This window comes from Vulpes lagopus, chromosome 9 (assembly GCF_018345385.1).
Source record: "Vulpes lagopus strain Blue_001 chromosome 9, ASM1834538v1, whole genome shotgun sequence".
Classification (NCBI taxonomy): domain Eukaryota; kingdom Metazoa; phylum Chordata; class Mammalia; order Carnivora; family Canidae; genus Vulpes; species Vulpes lagopus.
Genome location: NC_054832.1, coordinates 55,789,560 through 55,803,932, shown reverse-complemented (window position 1 = coordinate 55,803,932; position 14,373 = coordinate 55,789,560). Strand labels below are relative to the sequence as shown.

The following is a 14,373-nucleotide window of genomic DNA, read 5'->3' as shown; positions in this document are numbered from 1 at the left end:
ACACATAGCACTACTCTTGGCTAAGTGTTCATGGTTATAGGGAACAGATCGCGAAAACCGTGCTACTTCGTGAATGCATCATCTTTTGTTGTTTGGTGTCTGTCAACAGGGGCGATCTAAACACAGTGTGTGTGTGAGTGTGTGTGTGTTCCGTTGTTGTTTTTCTGTAAGTTTTGAGTAAACACATTTTCCCTTAGCATCAGTTCAAGGTCTTCGACTTAACTCAGTTGTTATTTTGCATGACCTTACCCCCACTGGGAGTGGAGCAAATAAAAATGTTCATTAAATGGCAAATATACTTTTATCTTTCCTGGAAAAAAAAAACTATGCAGATGTAATGAATATGTGCAACTGGTGAACGCCATTGACTACACAACTTGTCTTGACTTTTTCTAAACCCTAATTACTGGTTAATTTATTTTGTGAGTTTGTTTACTGAGTTGGCTGGACTATCTTGGTTCTTGTACAAATGTAACAGATTCATTTCTATGATGAATAACTTGGTAACTTATTAAAAACTTCTTTTGTCTAGAGGATATTAAAATTCAGAAAATATTGCAAACCATTAGTCATTGTAACAAGCTCTAAATATGATTACAAAATCCATTTTGCAAGTGTTATCTATTGATTTATACTAGAAATCAGTGATAACTATACTATCAGGAGTCAACCAGCGATTAGAATACCTATGGCTTTTCTAATACTATTTCAGACTATAAACACACAACAGAAAGGGCAGATTGTGGATCTCTAGAGCAGGTGCAGGAATTATTTATTTGGGTTGGGCTGGCACTATTAGTTTGGGTTGTTTCTTGAAGTTCAAATTCTAGATTGAGGTACTGAGCATAAAAACCTAAAGATGTGGCGTGAGAATCTGTAACATTGTTCCTGTGATATCGGTGCTCTGTGGATCAATAATGAAAGCATTAGATTTGGGTTACACAGTTTGAGGGGAGTACAAGCCCTAATGTAGGATGGCAAGCTTCTAAGTCGATGGTATTGAAAATATAATATAAAGGATTAATTGTATTATAATTCATAGGTTTTACTGTTCAATTGTCAACTTTTTTTTTTTTCCTGTTGATACCTGACCTACTAAAACTTTTAGAATACCTAGGAGGAAAAAAAAAAAAAACATTAAGTTTGTATAAATAATAGATCTCGACCCTGGGAGCCATATAGAATATTCATGAACTGTGTTTATATTCACGCAGCTCCTCTAACACTTTAAATTAACATGTTGTGAATAGAAGATATAAATGTACAAATTTTTCTATTTTATTGATCTCATGTGGGAAGCTAAAGAAAGGTAGAGTGTTACTGTTTGTTTTCTCAGGAAAGGTTGTTTAATCTAATTGTTTGATGATTATTTAAACGTGTGTGTATTAAGTTTATCCATTCTTTCCATGAGTATGAGTTGATCTCACTATCTGCAGAACAATTTGCTAAGTGTCAGAGTTACTCTTGAAGTTTCTTTTCAGGGAGAGTTGGATATTGCCCTCGAATGTAACAGGCAAATGAGATAAAAGCTTGTTTATAAAGAAGGCTTTAAGGCAGAGAGCTTTAGATCCCAGAACCAAAGGATATATGTATTCCCCCCTTAAAAATGTTATAAAGGCATATAAAAATTTACTTGTCCCCCCCCACTCTTCTTTGTTTATCTCTTAAATACTCAAGAGTCTTTGTAGCATAGTGCTTAAAAATGATCGGCCAACAAACGAAAGCATACTTTGAACAAACTTACCTTGAATTAAAAGAAGATTGAGGAGATAAATATTTGAGCTATGGAAACTTGGTATTAGATAATCGAACTATATTATTTTGCATTATCCTTCAAGGAGTATTCATTATTTCCAGTAGTAACTAGAAAAATACTCTAGAGTAGTAGTGTGTTGAGGATGCCTTTTCGAAACTGATTTACAGAAACTGAATGAGTCAGATATAGAGAATTTTCAAGTGTAGTAATGAGAATATTAGCAAGCTTGGTCGGCTTATGTCGGCAAAATGAAATTGCTTCATAAGTAACATTAATTGCTTTTAAATGAGAACCTAACAAATTGGCCTGGGCCTGGGAAGAAAAAAGTGACGGTTTGTAATAGGCTAAAATATTAAAATTAGACTTAAAATAGTTTCTGAGTTAATGACTAGACAATAATCTCCTATATAAAATTCATTTTCATTAGAGTTTAATTTACATCATTTTGCATCGTGAATTATTCAGACTTTAAGGGAAAGTGACAAGTAGCAGTTATAAGACAAATACAGAGCTGTGAGAAAACAGCTTTCCTCGTTATTGACAACATATTGATTCATAACACTCTAAATGTGGTTATGTGTCAGTTCGATTTGAATGGACCACTTTACCTCTTGCATTGTCAACCTGGAGCAGTATTACTAAAAGAAGTGTGTGTCCTTCTTCCAGTTTAAGGAGGTTAAAGGTTAAAGGTTAGGGGTTAGCTTAAAAGCATCATCTGCCTAGCTGCTTAACTTTAAACTGATCAATTTAATGAAAATCTGTTTTACAGATGTTGTTTTAATGTATTTGGCAGGATTTAAGCAGCTTTAACATTAGACGTATGCTAGTAAAAATTATTTCTTTATTTGACCAGAACAACACCTTTCCTTTTATGTTTAAGGTAGAAGGCTTGTGGGTTATGGTATTTTGGCAAAGAACCCAGAGGCAGAATGTGTTGATGATCTTTCCATATGGACTCAAAAAAAGAATACCTTTATGTCTATTGCTAACGATGACTGCAAAAACAAACAAAGCTGTATTCATTTTTTGGCAGTATTATTTTCCTTAGAATTTTTTTTAAAAGGGATTTTGTTATTGTTAAGGAAATCTTACTTCTTCAAGCACAATTCTCTCAAGTGCTAAGCACTATTAAATTTTGATTTTTCCTCCAGAAATTTTAATGGTGAAGCAAAATTGGTCTAGGAAATTAAAACAATAAAATGAAACTACAGATTGCCCTTCATCTTCTCTTCCCATGTGTAAAAGCATATTTAAAGTGAGGTTAACAAATGCTGAGTGCACAGATAGCTACAAGTCAGTGTTGTAAAGTGTGCACGTGTGTTTATCTATATCGACATCTAGATCTAGATATGATGCAAAAACAGTGTTTCTTAGCTAACTACTGAATTAGATTTGATTATATTCTTCTAATTTCACACCTTTGCATCCTCTACATATTTTTGTCAACTGATATTCACATGATAAGTCCTCAAAATTTGTAGAATGAATACGTGAATAGACAGAGATATGTATTAAAGAAACCCCTTTACTTCCAACCCTCATTTTTTTTTAAAAAAAAACGCATTACAATTGGTCAGCCCCTTAACTGATCCCAAACTTCTTCTAAAGAATAGAGTAAAAAGATGTAATGAAAGCCACTTAGGGCTACACATTCAAACCAAAGAAGAACATATACGACTTTGGCCATATTTCAGTTTTACAGTTTAGTTTAGTCCCAGAACGGATAAGACCTTGCAGCCAGCTGATTGGTCTACCCCCATCCTATGCAGGGCTTGCAAATCCTCTTGCCACACCTGCACTTCAGCTGCTCTTATAATATTATATGTATTTTTAAGTGAGGTGTTCACAGCTTTGCTGGTTCAAAGTCAAAAGCTTAATTATACCAGCCTTTTTTCTTCCTGCATCTGCTAGTAGTGAAGCAGAATAGTCTGTCTGAATTCCATAATGCTATTTTCATATTTGGATTTCAAATTGGCTGAGAGCAGTGAATGAATCGCTTGTCTCCATGGTGAGCAAAAGAACACACGTGGGACTTAGTCCTAGGTAACTTTTAGTGTAACATTCCCCCAAGGAACATTTTTGGAGTTTTCTCATTATCCGTGTTATGGATGAAAGCATCCGGGTTAAGAACTAAAATCAAGGTGTGGGGGAGGGTCACAGAAGAGAATGCAAGGAGCCACATTGGGAAAAGTATGTGGAGGGAAATAAAAAAATGGAATAATTAGCTTCACCTACTTTTTTGCATTTTTTTTTTACTAGTAGGAATAATAACCCGATCAGTTTGGAATTAACAAAGAATCACAAGCATTTTCATTTCAATAGGCCTGAGTCCAACTTTGCAATTTAAAATCAAATATACCAGATATGTACCGTTTCAATTATTGAACTGTCATTGTCCCGGTGTGATGGTAAAAGAGGTCAGGAGATTGTGTGGTACACATTTGCATAAAAGTCATTGTGCAAAAGGAAATTGGAATATGTGTGTGTATCTAAGAAACCAAAACAGGTTTTTCTTAATCTTTTTCTAGTCATTTGTTTAGATGAAGAAAGCTGTTTTCAGAGATAAACAAAAGTTATTCTTTTCTGTTGCTAAACATTAACCTGAATATGGAAATTTTTACACTTTTTGTATTGGTTTCAGATTTATGTTTCTTTCAAGGTTGAAATGCGGTGTGAAATTTAATTCCAGGTGCAGGATTTCTTTTTAAAAAAAGTAATCACAACCCAAATTATTCTGTTGTATTCTCATATAAAAAGACAAGGCAGAGGGTGAAAAAACAGTTTCTGTGGTGAAACAATACATGCTTGCATAATACTTATAACTAATAAATACGCAGATCAAATGGAAAGGGGCTGGTTAGCTAATAGCAACTAATAAATCACTAGTGTTTTCAGATCGCAACGTAATTGGCCAGCCCTATCTGCTACGTCTACTTCTGTTTTTAAGCCTGACATTTGCTGAAGCACAGCCATGTGTTATAACACGGCTACTCCAGCACAAATATGGACTTTCTCACTGCTTTCACATGGCAAGTAATATATTACATCGTGAGCTGAGAACACTCTTTGTATTCCCGTAGAAAAAAAAATGACTAGAAATCTGTCTATCCAAATATAAAATATATATGTTAATACCCATCAACCCCTAAAAGGATTACTTTAGACCCAGCATTAGCGACTTACTACATCCATGTCAGAATAGATAAAATGATTCTTAGTGTGTGAAATTGTTAACAAACCCAGGCGAAATTTAAAGGGAGCAAAGTGTGCGAAGGAATCCTCCTATTTTATTTTCAACCTGTCTTTCCTTAACCAGTGCTAGCATCTCCCTGTGGGTCAGGCACACGCTATTATGCTCTTCTCTGTTTCTCTGAAATCCTTCCTATTTTATGCCACCTAGACCTTCTCTTCATGGAAATGCTCCATGTTGCGAGATTGCCCATCTAATTCCCCAAAGAAAACTAGCATTCTCTTAATTAAGGGGAAAGAAGCCCTTTCATAAAAGCAGAATAGTGCCTCCAAAGTGTAAATGACTTTCAAGTCTTTCCCGGGATGCACTTGGTTTTAAAGGAACTGCTTAATCTGGATGAAATTCGAATGTGCGAGGGGGTGTAGTGATTTTGTCAGGGATGGGGATTGGGTAGGGTGGGGCCCCACTCTAGGAGCTTCTCTCACTCATCCCCTCTTGAACACACACCACCCCCCACACATCATACTGCCCCTCATCTCAGAGACACAGTAAAAAATTTGACACTACCATTCACTTCACTTCAGGACCATGTCAACTCATACTTGATGATTTATGTTACGGTTTTTGTCGAACTCGTGTTCATCCTGTCTCATGTGAAGTGTAGGTATGGTTCAACCAAAAGTAGTAAATCGCTTCTGTGTCACCCACCCTGAGGTCATTTAGGTAATGCAGACAAAGGTGTTACCTCATAATTAATGTGCTCTGCCTGTGTGCTTCTTTGGCTTCAATTTAATAGTCCCTGTCAGTGGAGCTTGTTTAAAATTGCTGAAATGTTCAAATGGGTGCTGGGATGCCACGCAGTAATGCAGCCAGAGTCATATGTTAACCAGGCCTCGCGCTGCTGAAAGGGTCTTGGCCCGGGGTGGAGTGAGGAGGAGCTGGCATGTGCATAATGACCGTGGTTCTGCTTCCAGAACATCTGGCCTGCCTGAGTTCTACTGGAAATGCTTTACCAAGTTTGCTTTGAGTCTGAGCCTCTGCTCAGGCTGAGTTCAATTAGACGTGGAGATTTGTTCATTATTCAGATAATTCAAGCCTTAAAAGGCACTTTTCCCAAATTATCAGTGTATTTCAGGAGAGCTTATGATGATAGGATTTATTCAAATAAGAGCGGCCGTGGTGGCAACAGCCCCCTGTAGCCTACGAAGAAACATCTTCACAGATCCTGTAACCTCAAAGGAGTGTGGTGATTGGTATAGGCACAAAGGCTAAAGTTCTGTTTGCAGAATGCCTGAATGATATCCCAAGTCTTGCTTCTAATAAATACAGAAACATTGATGGAGCACTTACTATGTGCCGGCTCAGAGTCTCTGTTGATGGAGGTTGTGTTCCCTTAACGTGGTAGGGTATAAGCCATCTTCTCTAAAAGGTGATGCTTCTGGACTCACTCTGTTCTTCCAGTGTGGCAGAAATATTAATAAAATTAAGGTTTGAACCCCATATAACAACCATCAAAAGCTTCCATGTTTTTTGGTTTTTTTTCTTTCAACAATGGCTAGTCAAAGGACTGTGACTGCTCTCTTGGGTCATCAGGAGTTGCAGAGCAATGCTATTTGATTATCTTGACTTCCTCTTATTGCCCTCTTGCATTGCAGGACTTTATTGATCCGCTTTAGACAGGGTTATGGTGGAATCTAAGGCAGTACAGCGCTGTTTCTATTAGTTGGAACATTCGTGTTCTTCACACGTGAGGATGATGCTACTGATGCATTACCTAGAAAATGAAGAAGAAAACCATTTAATAAAGAATGCAGAACGTCAGATTACAACTTCAGTCAACTCCCATATAGGATCAGGATGCTAATTTAGTTTGACTCGTGAAGAATCTTTATAAGTTCAGTTTATAATACTGTCAGCCAGAGTTCTGCTTAAAGATAGATTATTACAAGAACCAGGTTGTTACTATCATAGATAATGATAGTTGCATGTGGCAATGTTTTATAATCTTATGTTAATACTCTAATTTTCTCATCTTTAAGGGAAAGTACTTTTGTGGCCTTGAGTATAATACTTACATATATTTTATAAAATATGTACACGTCAATATCAAAGTATATTGGACCATATTCTTAAAACTTTATTGATTCAGATTTTTCTAAAGCCTTTCTTTCACTGGAAATGTTAGCTAGCATAGAAAAAGCATCTCTCTCTCTTCTTGTGGCTTACAGAATAAATGTCAAGGTTGTATTTTCCCATTAGGCAATTTTTAAAGAATAATGTAGAGGAAGGTTAAGGTTGAAAAATTCTTTGTCTCATGCTATCTGCTGATAAAATTAGTGGAATGAACAGCTGAAGATGGAAAGAAACGAGCCATTGATAGGCTCAACTGTATCGCTTGACTCAAGTTTGGAAGGGAAGCTTTTAAAGTTTTAAAATATTGATTTTTTTTCCATCCATGATTATGTGTCCTGTATCAAGAAGAGCCTCGTCTGTAAAGAAAGTTGGCAATTGATTGTCTATATATGATTTATGAGATATTGGGAAGAAATCTTACCAAAATATTCCTTCTCCTGATGGCAGATACTCTGTCAACAGTAAAACCCTATTGATAATTGACTTACTCATTTATCCACTTAAAAAAGTGACACAGGCTGACAACAATCACAATAAGGTAGACTTCTTATTTGCATTATCTCATTCTACTCTTCCTAACAGTTATATCTTACTGTTCCTATTTTGACCCAATGGGAAACTGAGATTCAGAGCAAAATGCCTGACTTAAGTCCTCACAGATAGAGCCTGAGCTGGAGTTCTAGCCCACATTATGAGACGCTGCTTAATAGGAAAACTTTTTATTGTGCTTGAGGATAGAAAGAGCGGAGAGTAGGACAGAAAAAGGAAGGCCAGAGCGCCGGAGGCAAACCTAACAATTTTGTCTAGGGCTTAATCATTTTGAAACCCACTTTTTAAAAATATTTTATTTATTTATTCATAAGAGACAGAGAGAGAGAGAGAGAGAGAGAGAGAGAAAGAGAGAGAGACCAGAACAGAGGCAGAGGGAGAAGCAGGCTTCATGCAGGGAGCCCGACATGGGACTTGATCCCAGGTCTCCAGGATCAGGCCCTGGCCCGATGGCGGGGCTAAACCACTGAGCCACCTGGGCTGCCCTCGGAGCCCACTTTTATTCCTTCAAGTTAGCAGACTCCTTTAAAAATGTGGCAGATGCAGTGTAACACAAGAGCCAGCCAGGATGAATGCAGCCAACTAGAAGGTCGAACTTCACACCTGTTGGGGAGGAACTGCTGGTTGCCTGCAAAGCTCCTGGCACAACGGAATTCTTTCGCTTTAAGGAAACTTCCTTTTACTGGCGTTTTTGGGTGTTTGGTATATGAAATAGAAAGAATTAATAGAATATTTATCACTTCTAATGCCTGAGCTCTCCAGGCTTGCAAGTGAAGCACCTCTGGAAGCTGCACGCATTCATTCAGGTCACCAGGGTACTTGAACAGTAATGTACTAAATGGTACCCCGCTGACCTGAAAGAGGGAATGTGCCTCCCGAAGCATTAACTTCCCAAACAGGAACAACTAAAGCACAGTCTACTGTCTGCCCAGAACTCCATTCCCTTTTCCTGGCATCTTGAAAACTACTGGAGGAAGTCCTGTTCACTTGCTCCTCCCTTACTTAGTTTTTAAAAAATTTTCTCCTTTTGAATTATTATTATTTTACTTTTATCTTTCACTTCGTACTTTGATCCATTTCCATTACAAGGTTTCAGAAAAATATTTTTTTCACCATATGTTTCTAATGCACTCCTTTCCTCTCTCTCCTGAAAATTTTGTTAATGATTCCAACGTAAAGCTCCAAATCTTGTTAGAACTATTTGCATCGACTTAACTTAAGAGATGCTTGCCTTCCTAAATCTGGCTACCTCTCCCTGCAGAAAAAAGTGTCAGTTGTTGACGTCGCTGCCATTGACCACATTCATTAATGAAATGTTCTTTTATTGAAAAATGAGAATAATCTTAGTTTTGAAATGACAAAATTGTTAGCAACACAGAAGCTCTCAATATCTGTAACTGGTGTTTGTGAAGCATGCAAGGACAGTCTGATCATTATAATGTTGTAATGTGTGGTACCTTTCAAAGGCTTCAGATATTTCTCACTATTCATTTGGCAAGCCTGAAAATAACACTAGCACATGTCCTTAGGGCCTAAGATCATTCATTGTAAGAAATCAGGTAGTAGGTCTGATTGCCATCACCTCTGAAAAAGTGTCAGTTTACAAGGAAACTCAACATATATTAGCACTTACCACTGAGCAGTAAGTGACAGCAGACATGGGGAGGGGGAGGATGATTCATAATTTTCATACCAAATGAATAGTGTTGTTTTTAAAAATAAGATTAACATGCTAAAAGAGGAATTATGCAAACCCCAGGATATATCTTTTAGAATTTGGTTGGTTTGTGAATCTATGTTGCATAGTACTTTAGAAGGCAGAAAACTATCTCCTATTTGCCGTGTGATACTATCACTACTTTTTAAACAGAGGCCCCTCAGTGTCCTTTGAGAAATGATTTGGCTAAAAGCAAGTTCTGGGTTATTATTACTTTTCAGTTATTATAATTTTTATTAGCACATTAAGTAATTAAAAAAACACATTTGGATGAAACAATGGTACCAAGTTTTTTCCATGACTATTCCCTAAGAAGAATAACCAAACTCATAACCAAGTTCCTGAAAAATAGGCCCAAAGGGAATATATAAATAACTTTTTTCCCAGAGAAATACTGTTGTGGGCCTTCATAATTCCTTAAATATTAGAAAAATGAAGATGGGGTTTAGGAAGAATTATTTAGTTTTTAGAGTGTTCATTTTCAACACAGAGGATAATTACCATCTTTAAGTCATAAATGCAGAAACGTATTCCTAATTGCTTACTTTTGTAAACATTTCTTTAGATATGTGTTTCCAGATAGATCATCAGGTATAATATTTACTTTTAAGTCTTTGTGGCATGTGCTAGGTCTTTTATTCCTTCTTCTTCTTCCTCCTCTTCTTCTTCTTCTTCTTCTTCTTCTTCTTCTTCTTCTTCTTCTTCTTCAAGATTTTTATTTATTTATTCATGAGAAACACAGAGAGAGAGCACAGCAGACATAGGCAGAAGGAGAAGCAGGGAGCCTGACATGGGACTCGATCCTGGTACTCCAGGGTCATGCCTTGGGCCAAAGGCAGGTGCCCAACCAATGAGGCAGCCAGGGTTCCCCCTTTTTATTTCTTCTTGTAGTACTGTGTCTACCCCTCTAATTATGATGGTTTGATAACTTATTGGAAAACCATTGATGCAGAAGTATCTTGAGACATATGTTAACACTTTTCCAAAAGGTGAACAATTTAATTCTTTATCAATGGGTGTAGAAAAATGTGGATATATTCAGGTCTCATGTGTTAAGATTGAAAAGGCAAAATGCCAGTACTCCAGGAATGTTTTCAGTGAATATCCAGGGACATGGACTTATACTAAGAGAGAAAGAGAGAGAAAAAAATAAGAATACAGTATATGAAGACTTATTTTTTAAAAATTGATGAAGATCATGAGTTAATCATTAATACCCACTTACTCGGTTTTAAAGTAAATGGCAGAAATCTCTTCCTGCATATTGTAAGTGTTCTCAGTCTCTAGAGATAATAAACCTTTGATGATGTTGTGCAAGACTCGTCAGCAAGCACTGAAATCAGGTCTGTATGTACACATGACTAATCAAAGGTTCAGGGAACAGGATATGATTTGGTAAAAGTGATAGGTTCTCCAAAAAGTAAATGGCCTCACTAATTGTGGGAGCACATTAAGCCTTTTTTCTCCCTTACAAAAGGCAGGCCCTGGTCCCCCATTGGAGCAGATATCTTTTCACAGAACTTTCAGCACTAAGTGTTTTTTTAAAGTGTCTTTACAAGCAAAGGTGTTCTCAAATTAATGCCTACCTAATTAGTGCTCTATACTTTCTAAAAGTCACAACAGATATCAGAAGACATTTAGACTCAGAATGATCCTTGAAATTCAGGGCATTGGGTAACCAGGACAAATATCTTCTTAAGTTGATCAAATGTAAGATGTCTACAGTGGGAAAATGATGGAATAAGAAAATGATGGAATTAGAAAATGATGGAATTAAGCATGAAATTAAATAGGAAAATGTGACCAAATGTTTCAAGAAATCAGTTCTGAATTAGAAAGGGAAGGGACTAAAGTTATATGCTGCAAAGCCTACCGTGTGAACAGTGTAATGAATGTTGAGACCATTTTCTTCTGCTTTGCTGCTTTTTAAAAATTTGCATATGTATTGATATATAATCAATATAGAATTCATATTTATTGAATATAATTGCTACATAACTCATTTCCCATGCAATTCAACCATTTAAATTACACAATGAAAGGTTTCATTTTTCTTTTTATTTTTTAAAGTAGGGATCCCTGGGTGGCGCAGCGGTTTGGCGCCTGCCTTTGGCCCAGGGCGCGATCCTGGAGACCCGGGATCGAATCCCACATCAGGCTCCCGGTGCATGGAACCTGCTTCTCCCTCTGCCTGTGTCTCTGCCTCTCTCTCTCTCTCTGTGACTATCATAAATAAATAAAAATTAAAAAAAAAATTTAAAGTAATCTCTTTGTCCAGAATGGGGCTTGAACTTCTGACTCCAAGATCAAGAGTTGCATGCTCCCCTGACTGAGCCAGCTGGGCACCCCAGGGTGAATTTTTTTTTTTTAAATATTCACAGAAGTATGCACCCATCACCATAATCAATTTTAGAACATTTTCAACACTCCAGAAAGAAATCCTGTCCCATTTAGTCTACCCCCCATCGACCCCAACCAACCCTCCTCTCCTGGCCCTAGACAACCAGTAGTTGCTTTCTTTCTGTCTCTCTAGAGTTGCCTATTCTGAACATTTCATATAAATGGGATCATATCATCTGTGGCGCTTTATGACTGACTTCTCTCACTTAACATAATATTTTCAAAATACATCCATATTGTAGTGTATATCTATATTCGTACCTTTTTATTTTATTTAATTTTTTACTTTTTATTGAATTTCAATTCAGTTAACATATACTGTATTATTAGTTTCAGGGGTAGAATTTAGTGATTCATCAGTTGCATACAACACTCAGTGCTCCTTACATCACCCAATTACCCATCCCCCACCCACCTTCATACCTTTTTATATACGGAATTTCCATTGTATGGATAAACTGCATTTTATTTGTCCTCTCTTCAGTTGATGGGCATTTTGTTGTTTCCACTTTTTGGCTATTGTGAATAATGATGCTGTGAACATTTGTGTATAAGTTTTTATGTAGATAGATGTTTTAATTTTTCTTAGATATATACCTGGGAGTGCCATTGCTGCGTCAGCAATCTCATGTTAGTTAACTGGACTGTCATTACTGCCAGTCACTTCTTATATTGTACCTGGTCAGCTCCTTCTTCCTTTTCCTTTAAATCTTTAAATATTACATTTTTTCCCCAATCTTTCAACCTTATGCATCATCTGCTCTACTTTGGCCGATGAATTCAGTAAGAAAATTAATACAACATTTACTGAGCACTTACGAGGTGGCAGATATTCTAAGTTAAAAAAAAATTAAGTCATTAAATCAAACAGCAACCCTATTAGGTAGGTTCTATTGTTATCCCCATTTTGAAGATGAAGAACTAAAACAATGAAATCTTAATTAATTTATCCATCATGGTAAGAGTGACAACAGAGTCAGGATTTGAGCTCATTTTGGCTGGCTCTAGCACCCAAGGTCTTAAACAGGACAGTGTCACAGTGACGATCCTACCCTGAGAAGGATACCTGGAAAGGAAGACCTTGTTTGTGGCAGAAAGGATAGAAATAAGAGTGTAACTGTAATTGTCGATCTTTGGGAAATATAATGATGAATCCCCGGAGAGAGAAAAAGAGGTACTGATGAGATAGATAGAGATTGAAAGCCTTTGGGAGACGTAGTGGGATAGCAAATTAGAAAAATCACTGATAACAGCATATAGTTCAGTTCTTTTTTTAAAATGTCAGAATGTAAATTCTTTATTTGGTTCATAGAATGTTCTCTGAAAAAATATCTACAACTGAACTCTCCATATTTGTAGGAATGAAAAATTGGAATATTTTATCATAACTGAAGTTTACTGAAAGACGTGTTGTTAAGATTGATGTTCTAGTAATGCAGAGATGCTTGTTTGTTCTCATTTGTTAAAAACACATTGTGCTGGACCCCAGTGGTGAGTAAGACAGACAAAAAGAGTGTATGATTCCGTACCTGTCCTCAAGGAGCTCACTAGTGTTTAGTAGAAAATATAGAATGCTTTTAATCTGTGCTTTATTTTCCCTTGTGATTTTGCCTTGTTAACAGCCTTTCTGAGTTCCAGAAGTTTGCAGAGACATTTTTAGTACTTTCTATAACACATTTTAGCAATGTTTACTCCTTTGTGTCATCTGGGAAGTTAATATTTAGATTTTCTGTGGTATCGGGGGAAAGAATTGGATTCTTGCCTCGCAGAACTTTAAGGGTGGTTGTTTGCTTCCACACCAATAAAGATGGTTGTCCCATTATTGGGAAATAACATATAGTATCAGTATAATTTAAGTCTTCTCTTTCTTTGCCTCTCCCTCCTACTTATGTAATGTTTGCCAGCATGAGTATTATTTTTTTCGTAATGGTAAAGAAATGGATAAACGGAAATATTACTTGGTACCTTTTTTGGCCAACTAGAAGGATTTTTTTTTTCTTTTTGTAGGTATAAAGACATAAGTATATTTGTTTTTAGTATCTGATCTAATTAGTTATTGATAAAATAGTCGTAATATTTTTTTATAGTTATTTCAGGCATCATCTTCTTCCATTCAACAATTATTAATATTCCTTGAAGGTTTCAATTTCCGAAGACCTACTGATCTTCATAAAGTATTGACATGAGTACAGTGAGGTCAGGGGTTGGGCTACCAGTGTTCCTACTGTTAGAACATAGCCATTATATAATTTATTCTTTCTGTTTTCTGTTTTACTATGAAAAAAACATTAAGGAGAAATTATGTAAGAAAACATGATAAGCTCCCATATTATCTCAAGCTAAAAGAGTCTCTGGAACTGCTTTCTTGAATCTAAAACACAGTAAAAAAAAAAAAAAAAAAAAAAAAAAAAAAAAAAAAAAAAAAACACACAGTAAAACAAAGATTGCCTATGTCAGCACTAATGTCTATGAATACCAACTAGCTTAACAAGCATTGACAAGGTAGGCATCACTTTCTGATACCCTCCCATTATTAATAGATTGGGGGAGCAGGGTGGTAGGAAGGTGTGGAGTGATGTCTCAGAAAAAGACAGTGAAAGAAGTGCACATCCAACTTTCCCTACATTT

At 36.4% G+C, this 14,373-nt stretch overlaps 1 protein-coding gene across 6 annotated transcripts in view; it reads left to right on the top strand.

Annotated features, from left to right (window-relative positions):
- Positions 1-14,373, top strand: part of ZFHX4 (zinc finger homeobox 4) — a 189,781-nt gene that overhangs the window by 35,866 nt on the left and 139,542 nt on the right. The gene's annotated exons all lie outside the window — the stretch shown is intronic.